This window comes from Nomia melanderi, chromosome 13, assembly GCF_051020985.1.
Source record: "Nomia melanderi isolate GNS246 chromosome 13, iyNomMela1, whole genome shotgun sequence".
Taxonomy (NCBI): Eukaryota; Metazoa; Arthropoda; class Insecta; order Hymenoptera; family Halictidae; genus Nomia; species Nomia melanderi.
In genome coordinates, this window is record NC_135011.1 from 9,041,404 (window position 1) to 9,051,026 (window position 9,623).

The following is a 9,623-nucleotide window of genomic DNA, read 5'->3' on the forward strand; positions in this document are numbered from 1 at the left end:
CCCATGTTTGGGTAGACTCCGAAGCGCTCTTTCAACTGGTGTTTTTCAGCGGCAATTACATTTCGAATATCATTCGAACAATACGTTGGCAGCCGATGGTTCTTCCGTTTTCCGTTCCTTTTTTTCTTGTTCCCCTTTTTGCACCGGCGAGACGCATTAAAGCGACGGTCTAAGTTTAACGGCGTCAAAAGCCCGAATTGAAAGAGCATCCTTAACCAGCGCCTTCTGAATGGGCGCCATTTTGCAAACCGACCGGAGTTTATAAATGCGGATGGCCTGCGTACAAAGACTATTTTTAAAGTCTCATAATGCCGGGCTTCGGGCGTTCGGATAATAACTTTTCAGAATTATTGCACGGGCAAATTGCCACGTTTAACATGTCCTCTTTAATTAACGAAGTATTTTTCGTGTTATGCGCGGGCTCTGAGTTACGAGCACTGTTTTTACCGTGTTTAGTAAGCGCGGGGACGCGAGTGATACTTAAAGCGGGCCGAAGAACTGCACGACAAAAGCAATAATCGCGGGATATAATTGAATGGAACTTCTAGAAATTAAACGCCGCGGGGAATCGCAATTCAGCGCGACTTTTAACTTTGAACGCGGCTGGAACAACGGAATTCTTGACGAATGATATGTTTTGAGGCAATTTGAAGTTTTGCTGGTTATTTTAAATGTATATGTTATGGTAGTTTATTTAATTATTTATTTATTATAGGTATTTTTATGTAGTGTTATTATTACAGAAATCATAGATTATTCTTTTGATTACTGTCTATTATATGCTATTTCCTTTTTTCTGGTCCAAGTAGTATTCGGTTGTTGCATAATAAAATAGTCAATATTTTAGTGATACTTGACAGTATTTTAATCTTAATTTCCATTAAAAATATCATCGTTTTGTAATCTCTAAAATGAATTAATCCAACTACATGCATATAACAAAACAATTCTTTAAAACACAGTTATTTTTCTATCATACCAAGCTATATGCATACATCCTTCATAATTCCCAGCAAAAAATCCAAACACCCGCTTATCAACACACTAACATAATCATCCACCTTTCACCACATCCACGCGTAGCAACCAAAAAAGTCCCGAAACCCCCCCAAAGAAGTCAGAGATGAAGCTGTCCTTCCCAATTTCAACCTAATCAGCCTCTCCTCCGCAGAAAATAATCCCACCATATCTCCCAAAAAAAAGGGGAAAATGGAGAAAAAATGAAAACCTGCAACGTGAATTTCTCCCTTTCCTCTCCACCGGGGTTAGACACGCGCGCGAATAAAAAGCAACAGATCCCCGGAAAATAAATTCTCACGTCCGTACCTCTGGGCTATTTGCAGACAAAGAGATGGCGCGGTGGCGGCGGAAGAAGAAAGCAGAGGGGGAGCACTTGGGGGCGCGGATGAGGGCGAAGAAGAAGACGCGGAGGGCGAAGAACACGTCGGTGACAGGAGGAGCAGGGGGAGGTGGCGGGTGTGTCGCGGGTGCGGCGGAAGGAACGAGCGAAGACGAGGAGGCAAGAGGAAGGAGGAAAGAAGGAGCCCGTGGACGCGCGAGGATCGGCGGCGCGCGAGGCATCGGTCCTCGGCGTCTGGGTGAAACGTTGAAAGCACATCGCGGTGTGTACGCGCGTGTACGATCTCACACGGGTGGTCCCCGCGAGGAACAAACAGGGAAGAAAGCGCCGAGCAAACGCGAGAGAAGCAGCAACGGAACGACAAATGTATAAAAGGGAAAACCTCGGGACGATCAAGCGACCAGCGGCAACCGGACGAGAAGAGGGATCACCTTGAGTCTGGAACGGGGCCGATCCTCGAGGAAGAATCACGGGGAACTGGCGGAGTAACGGCGACAAACGGTGTAAATTGACGGAGTTATTGTACATATTTTTAAGGGAGACCAAATTTATCGGAGAAAGTGATAGTCGGACGGCGAGTAGAATATCTAAGAGGACATCCCCGCCGTTTCTTCCTCGACGGATGCGTCCAGCCCCTAAAAACGAGGATGATTCGTATCAGCACCTCGGAACGACGGGCGATCGTCGCGGCTCACGGGGATCCGGATTGTGGCGGATCGTTCAGAGGCAACTCGTTTGTCGATATACTGTAGGTGGTCCTGGCTTCTGAACGATCCACGCCACCGAACAAATTTTTCCGAAGGATCTTTGGCAGACACGGCGGTTGTGAGATCGCGACGGAGCAATGGTCCACTGTTTTAGCCCCGTTGCTCCCTCGGCGGTTATCGGATCCCACTGCGACCTCGACGATCGCCTTAATCGTTCTCGCGTAGTGAATCCTCGGAAATAGGTCTGAGGATCACCGAGGCTTGGGAATTATAGAGAGAACCGCTCACGTCGATCTTTTTTCACACTTCGTCCGGTGTTCGGCTAGCGTTCTCGCCGCTGCTCTCGCAGCCATTTTTCTCCGCGCGTTTCTTCGTTCCCTCGGCGATCGGGCGCTTCCGCTTCGCGCTCTCGGAGAACCGATCCTCGGAGGAAGAACGAAGATGTCGTCGTTGTCGTCGCGAGGAAACCGTGTCCAGGAAATCGGCAATATTTCACGATTCTTTGATGAATTTCGAGGATTTTTGTTCCCGGGTTGATTACATCTCGCCGAGGATCTGATCCACGGCGAGATCTGATCGAGGGACAGCGGCGTTATTGTTCAGTCTAGTTTCATTACTCTCGATTCGCGCGGACACGAGGAATGTATACCGAGGGAAATACACCAGCTAGAAACTCGAAATCGAGGGAGGCAACACCAGGGGAAGAGGAGAAATCAGGGCCGAAAGGCCCGTGAAGGGCTCGATTTGCCCGCGAACGAGAGGGGGGCTCTCCTTCGGGAGTCCCCGCGCGGCATTTTTAATTAACCGAGCCGCGGCGAAGAGACGAAAAAGGAGAAACACGATTCCACCCTTCGACGTATTCACGCGTAACCGGGTAGACGAAGGGAAGAAAATCGAGCAAAAAAATAATACGAATATGGTACACAGCTATACCACGTACACACACGTATACACTGTTCAGGACACACGCAGGTACACGGTTCTCGTCGCGGAACAAAGAATTATGGGAACGTGCGTAGGAATATACAAGGAACGGGGGTGGGGGGTTGGAAACACAAGGACGACACGCGTATACGTTTAACGTGAGACACTGTATTTAAGGGACGGCCTCCGGCGCAAGAGGAAAAAAAGTAATTCTTTATTGTAATGTAAGAAAAAAAGAAAAAGATGATGAAGATGATGATGCTGATGATGATGATGATGATGATGATGATGATGATGATGATGAAGATTATGGTGATTATGATTATGATGATGATGATGATGATGATGATGATGATGATGAAGATGATGATGAAGATGATGGAGATGATGAAGATGATGAAGATGATGAAGATGATGAAGATGATGAAGATGATTATGATGATGATTATGATGATTATGATGATGGTGATGGTGATGGTGATGATGATGATGATGATGATGATGATAATGATGATGATGATGAAGCAGAAGAATAAGAAGATGATGAAGATGAAGAAGAAGAAGAAGAAGAAGGAGAAGAAGATGATGATAATGATGATGAAGTGGGAAACATCGTTTCAGTGTAATAACACATTCAAAGAGTACAAATTCTTTAAGTCCCTCGTTCGGTGTTTTCGAGGCTGTACCACCTGTTGTTGCGCGAGATTAAAAACGGCGCCGCCATGTTGGGGAATGACCACGAGCGAGATTTTCGGTGTACGCGCGTATACGCAGGTTGTAACGGGCAAGCGTCACGCGTTAAACAATATTTCCGGCGCGGAAAAGCGAGAGAGAGAGAGGAAGATAAAGAGAAAGAATGAGAGAGTGAAAGAAAGAGAGGGAGAGTACGAGGGAGAGAATGTAGGAATGCGGCGTAGAATAACGTTTCGGGGGTGAAAAGACGGTCGTACAAGGGTCCAAAGAGCTCCTATAGGGGAATCAATGGAAAGCTTGTTACACAAACGGTCGATGATAAACCTTTCCACTGACCAGGTTAGGGCTCCGTGCTTCCACTTTGCGGATCGAGTGGGATCTCGCGCGGAATACCTAACCGGTTAGGTCGTCGGCCATCGCGGTCAGAGCTGTCCTTTGATTGAATCGTTATTCAACGAAATTTCGACGATCGGCGGGGGGTTAGGGTGATGAAAAACGGACATTTCGGTCTTTCAATTCTTCAAAAGTATTATCAAACGTTTCTTTCACTTTTATTTAATCGCATTCTTCTCGTCAAATTTCTTTCGTCTGAATTGTTCAACGACAGCGAGAAGGAGGGGAGGATTAATCGTGTGTAACGGGGAAGCTCTCGGATCGAGGGTGAGAGTCGAGCTCGTGGGCTAGCTTCTGCGCAGACCAGATAGACTGATTACCAAACGTAACGAGTGATCTCTGAGAAACAAAAAAAAAACAAATGTACACGGTTTAAAAAACACGGCGTTAGTTTGTAAGAAAATGAAAATGATAAAAAAATGTTGAAACTTCGCGTTTGGGAGTAGAAGAATGGGGAAGGTATCCGAGGGATGATCGGGGCGGAATCGAACCCGTCATTTGGGAACGTTCGGGGGATGTTTCTCGCGAGGACTACCCTCTATGAACGCGCGCGCCGCGTAACGAGCCAACTGGATGATGTTTCAAGGGACACGATCACAGTGTACGCCGCGAGGACGACTAGAAATTGATGATCAGCGACGTATACGACGGCGAATTCGATTTTAATGGAGTGTTCGACGCGGGGATAGAAGACACACGATCTCGGGAACGAACGGCAGCCAGCGCGACGATCGTATGGGGAAGGAGGTGGTTGCGAGGAGGTTGGTGTTCGAATAATTTGACGGGAAACGTTGAAAGTGAACCCCGAATCCCGGCGAGAAAGCGACCAAGCCGAGTGAAATATTTTCAGCGAGGCATGCCGCGACTTTTTAATATTAAACGTAATGATACTCCCACGGTCGTTGTTGTATCAACAATCGACCATTTATCTATAGTGAGACGCAATCATATTGGTTGTTGCAGAAGATTTACCGCGGCCGACACATCAAATATGAAACGGCTGGGATTCGAGGGTGAAACTAGCTGCGGGAGTGGAGGACGGGCGGCGGGAAAGGTCCTTGGCCGTCCTTTTCGAAAGTTCAGGCGTCCATTCGGTGTGTCGACGATATACACGTCCGACGTGAAGCTCGGAATCGTCTCCTCTCAGCGAAGTGATTAATTTGAAATTAATTTACCCCGTTTGTCTTTCAATCGTGTTTTGTAAATAAACGATAATTCGGCCCAGGAAGAAGTATTATCGCGACGAGCATGTTTAATCGATATTCTGTTTTACGATCGGAGGTGGCCACGGTTCTTTTTGTCTTGTGGCAACGGTCTTTCATTTTTGTTTCTTTCGAATTTTATTTTTTATTTTGGCATCGTACGCGTCGATTTGGAAACTTTGTCTACCGTCCACTTCGCGAATGATGCGTGGACTATCCGCAGATCGTGATGGCGGTTTATTCGACGAAAGACACGTCGGACTAATTAATCGTCGCGGAGTGTATCGGTTCGTGATTATTCCCCCGGCGAGCATCACTGACACGCGTTGGCTGTCGTTCGTGTTTAAACGGAGGGGTGAGGAACACGGCTGCAGAGAGGGAGGTTTTCGTATGGGGCGGAGACCACGCCGTTGACTTTCGACACGGGAGGCGATCGCGATCCTTCGAGTCGCGCGCGAATCGTTCGTCCAACGACGAGTCGGATGTTTTACTTCTTTTTTTCCTTTTTTTCCTTTCTTTTTTGTTCACTTTTCGACAAGACAGTAGGATCGGGAGGACAGAGAGGGGGATGGAGTGTGGGAGAGGGAGAAACGGCAAGGGTGTACGTGTGAGATAGAAAGAAATCGTACTAAACGAGGGAACCACCAAGAACCACCACAAAGCAAACCAAAAATTACAAAAAAAATCACACAAAAAAAGAATAAAAAAAATGATAACATTAATTACACAAGCGTCTACAAAAATAAAAAAGAGAGAGAGCGAGAGAGAGAGAGAGAGAGAGAGAGAGAGAGAGAGAGAGAGAGAGAGAGAGAGAGAGAGAGAGAGAGAGAGAGAGAGAGAGAGAGAGAGAGAGAGAGAGAGAAAGAGAGAGAGAGAGAGAGAGGGAGAGACAGGGAGAGAGGAAGAGAGAAAGAGAGAGAGGAAGAGAGAAAGAGAGAGAAAGTGAGAGTGAATGAGAGTGAATGAGAGTGAGAGTGAGAGTGAGAGTGAGGAAGTGTGCGTGTGGGTTTGCGTGAGCGTGTGCGAAAGCGCGAGTGCGTGAGACAGACCTGTTTTAGGAAGGGTCGATTAACGGGAGGGTTAAAACAAGAGCAAACATAATTAATATTTTACAGTGTAAGGAGTTTCAATTAAGTGAATTTAACGATGAATGTCTCTTGAACGTGTAGATTGTTGATGAACGCACCTTCGTATGTTAATTCCTTTATTTCTTTGTCCTTTTTGTCTCGTGAGTTTCGTTTTCGTTTCGTCGTTGCCATCCAGTCGTTGTACGTGCCGTAATATCTCATAAAACGATGGACTATTATCGTTTCGATCTGGGTTCGTAGTACCTTGTAGCGAGATAAAGATGTATGTATTCTATATATTAACAAGGGACACGCTCGCCCGATGTATTGCGCTCTGCTTTTCCCGCGCGTGGTGAACGAAGAACGTGCAACAAACAAATAAACAAATAAGCAAACAAACGAAAAGAAAAAACCAAAAAACAAGAAGAAGAAGAAGGAGAAGGAGAAAAAGGAGGAGAAGAAAAAAAAACGAAAAAAGAGAAAAAACGGTACAGCGAACAGAGATTCCGAAGCATATATTTCGCGGAGTGCGCGACGGGATGTACACTTTCTAAACGGTACATTCGAAGGCTCCTTTCAATTCTTAAGGACGTTGATCCGAACGGGATATGTAGCGAAACCGAACGAGAAAATTCGTCGATACCGAACGGCGGCAAAAGAAATCAAATTTATTTGGAAATTCATTGTTTCGATGATCAACGATCGCGTGGCACACGCGTTAATACGTATACCCTTCGAACGAGATAAAGCGGGGGACGAGGAAAAGAGCACGAGATTCGATAAAACGAGAGAAAAATCACACCGAATTCCACTGATGTATCAGCATATCCGGGGTTCCGTTTCCAAATATATCGGGCCAGTCTGTTCCCATGAAAATGTGATATTAAAATTAACACGAAAGGGAAAAATACGGGAAGCCGAGAGACGGAGGGTGGACAGAGTTTTCGCGGGGGGAAGATATCGAGGATGGAAAATTTGACGACGGATTTCGGAGGTTGGCGAGAAGCGTGAGGGGGGGGGGGTAGAGGGCGTAACGAAGAAGATCGATGCAACGCATAAGAAAGCCAGAGACGTGTATATGTATGTATGTGGAGGGAAGTAGGGAGGAAGATAGAGGGCTGAGTAAAGAGAGAAAGGAAACATAGGGGATAGAACGATGAGGAGTAAAGTGAAAAAAAAGAGAAGGGGTGTGCATGCGTGGACAGGGGTTTAATTGGGAACGACGGTTTGGGTACAGATCACAACAGCAGCAATATGAATTGATGCAGTACTGAGCTGACAAAACGAATGACAAAAATAAAAAAAAAACTTGTTACTCCAGCCGCTAGAAATAAATGTAAGATGTAATTCAAACAGTGGTTATGCAAAGCTGCGTTCAGTCCGAGCTCGGGGGATGCTCGCGGAGCGGGCGGTTTTTGGCGGGGATGGTTGATCGGAGGTTCGAGTCGAGTCGTTAGCGGAAGACAATGGGAACGGTGGGAAACGGTGGAAAGCAAATTTGCATCGACGAGACCCGAGTCCCCGCCGGTAGGAGTGGCGTTTTTCGCGCCCCGATCATGGGAACTCGTGTGTGCACCGGGCAAACCAAAATGGCGGCCGTAGTGCCGCCGTCTAATGATCGACCACCCCTCGCCCGCCCATCGGCCGCGTCCACCGCGATCTGCCGCCGAGCCCGCGGTGCGCGCACCACGCGGCCCTCAGTCTAACGTTTAAGGAATCTTTAAGTAATACTTGATCGAATAAACTAAAAATAAAAAGTAAAAAAAGAAAGCTAAGGAGATACAAATAATGAAATAATAATGAAAAAAATGGGTGTTATTTTTAGATGTCTATTAGATTATCAGAACCAGAAAACTAAAGGATAAAAAAATGCTTAAACATAAAAACGATGAAAAAAAATGAGAAAAACCTACTATTAATAAACTACTACTACTACTATTACTACTACTACTACTGCTGCTACTACTTCTACTACTATTACTACCGTAACTTGTAATAAGAATTTAAAGGAACATAGGAACTTAGTTGAGATGAGAAAATGAAAAAAACGCGATTTCACGAAACGATGCAAGATTTTGAGAAGAGCGTCCCTCTTTTTACGAATACCTGCGCAGGACAGGACCGATTTCGTCCAGAACATTGAACTTTAATTCCCCGCCCCCGCCCCCACCCCCCGGAGAACCTTTTAACGGAGGAAACGAAAGTATGCGAATACAAGCGGAACGTAGTGTACAAGGTGGAAAACAAGAGGGAGAGAAAGAGTGAGAGGGAGAGAGAGAGAGAGAAAGAGAGAAAGAGAGACAGGTAGAAACAGAGAGAGAGAGACAGAGAGAAACAGAGAAATAATGAGAGAGAAAGAGAGAAAGAGTGAGAGAGAGGGAGAAAGAGAAAGAGAGAAAGAGTGAGAGAGAGGGAGAAAGAGAAAGAGAGAAAGAGTGAGAGAGAGGGAGAAAGAGAAAGAGAGAAAGAGTGAGAGAGAGGGAGAAAGAGAAAGAGAGAAAGAGTGAGAGAGAGGGAGAAAGAGAAAGAATGAGGAAGGGAGAGAGAAAGGAAAGGTGGAAGAGAGAGAGAGTGGGAAAGAAAGAGAGAAAAGAGAGAAAGGGAGAGAAAGAATGAATGAATGTGTAAGAAATTGCACCTTTTCACCAGCGGGAGTCATAAAATGTATAAAAAATACAAATAGTTACTCTTTCTTATATATGGCTGGACGCGTACCGCGAAGTCCTGTGCAGGTGCGGCTAAATAATCGTGGGCGTGAATGGGACGAGGACGACGAAGGGCGACGAACAACAAGCAAACAAGCAAACAAGCAAACGGTCTTTTATTTCTCCCCCCACCCCCTTGCAAAAAGGAAAAAAAAATAAAGTAGCGTACGTGTGTCGTCGTCGTCTCCTTCCGTCGCGCTCAGGGACACCTTTTTCCTCGAGACGTTTTTGCCGCTTTCATTGTTTAGATGATTACTATTTAACGACAAGCGAAAATACAAAAAAAAAACATGATAAGAAGAACATTAAACGATAAAAGAACGAGATCGATCGTGAACGAGATCGACGGAACCTGTTCGATGAACAACGTCGCCGTTAATTATTACGAGGTGGGCTTTTCTTTTCGCGGAATAAAAAAGAAACAAACAACTGAACAAACAAATAAACTACAGAAGACGAACAGGAAAAGTTAGGCGAGTAGGGGAAAAAATTAAGGTGATTAGTAGTTCGAGGATCGTCGATCGTTCCTGCGTTTCGTCCGTTTTCTCATCAATGAACACGACTCAGAAATC

General features: G+C 45.8%; 1 protein-coding gene across 7 annotated transcripts in view; it reads left to right on the top strand.

Annotated features, from left to right (window-relative positions):
- The window catches only part of Mxd (MAX dimerization protein), a 376,159-nt gene extending 366,777 nt beyond the window's left edge, over positions 1 to 9,382 (top strand). For all 7 annotated transcript variants that reach the window (XM_031988932.2, XM_031988934.2, XM_031988936.2 and 4 more), the window contains exon 8: positions 1,344 to 9,382. The gene's annotated coding sequence lies outside the window, so the exon portion shown is untranslated. The remainder of the gene's footprint in view (positions 1 to 1,343) is intronic.
- Positions 9,383 to 9,623: the final 241 nt, after the last annotated feature.